The sequence below is a fragment of the Micropterus dolomieu genome, linkage group LG19, assembly GCF_021292245.1.
Source record: "Micropterus dolomieu isolate WLL.071019.BEF.003 ecotype Adirondacks linkage group LG19, ASM2129224v1, whole genome shotgun sequence".
Classification (NCBI taxonomy): Eukaryota; Metazoa; Chordata; class Actinopteri; order Centrarchiformes; family Centrarchidae; genus Micropterus; species Micropterus dolomieu.
Genome location: NC_060168.1, coordinates 33,071,858 through 33,072,836, shown reverse-complemented (window position 1 = coordinate 33,072,836; position 979 = coordinate 33,071,858). Strand labels below are relative to the sequence as shown.

The window sequence follows — 979 nt, the reverse complement described above, 5'->3', positions numbered from 1 at the left end:
TGACCTCTAGCATCAACGAGGCATTTTCGCCCACAGGACTGCCGCATACTGGATGTTTTTCCCTTTTCACACCATTCTTTGTAAACCCTAGAAATGGTTGTGTGTGAAAATCCCAGTAACTGAGCAGATTGTGAAATACTCAGACCGGCCCGTCTGGCACCAACAACCATGCCGCGCTCAAAATTGCTTAAATCACCTTTCTTTCCCATTCTGACATTCAGTTTGGAGTTCAGGAGATTGTCTTGACCAGGACCACACCCCTAAATGCATTGAAGCAACTGCCATGTGATTGGTTGATTAGATAATTGCATTAATGAGAAATTGAACAGGTGTTCCTAATAATCCTTTAGGTGAGTGTATTTTATAATTCAATGTTTTTTCCCTCTTCGGTAACAGGCCGACAGACATGTGTTCACTCTTGGTATGAGTCGCCCACACGGTGGATATTTTAGCGGCAGTGACCAGGTGCAGCAGCAGTGAACGCACAGATGTCACTAACAAGCCGGCATGCTGCTCACCTGCTGGGAGAGAGACGAGAAACAGCAGCGGCGCATGTCAAAGCAGCTGAACCTAATAGATAAAAGCTTTGTATACTCTTTCTCTCAGCTTCATGAGGTCGTCCAAAATATTATACTGATACACAGATGTATACTAGCTCCTCCTCCAGGTTGTGGGTGGAGCCTCTGCAGTGGACAGGTGTAGATTTAGACAGATCCAGGATGCCGGTGTGCCGATGTGTGCTCCTTCTAGCCGCCTCCTCCTGAGAGCGACACCCCCTTGGTTCTGTTTTACTGACTTATTCTTCTAAATATTGTTCAGTAATCGCGTTGCTGCAGGTGGATCAAGTCCCACATGCCGCAATGAGTGATCAGAATTTCATCACAGGAGAAAAGAAATAAACTCAGAGAATGAGACAGACTGAAAGTGGGTTTTTATGTCACTGTGCCTTTAAAGTTATTATACTATAACCCCCCCCCCC

The 979-nt window shown here is 45.7% G+C and overlaps 1 protein-coding gene across 1 annotated transcript in view; it reads left to right on the top strand.

Annotated features, from left to right (window-relative positions):
* LOC123957885 (MRN complex interacting protein) overlaps positions 1–979 on the top strand; it is an 8,751-nt gene that overhangs the window by 5,694 nt on the left and 2,078 nt on the right. The gene's annotated exons all lie outside the window — the stretch shown is intronic.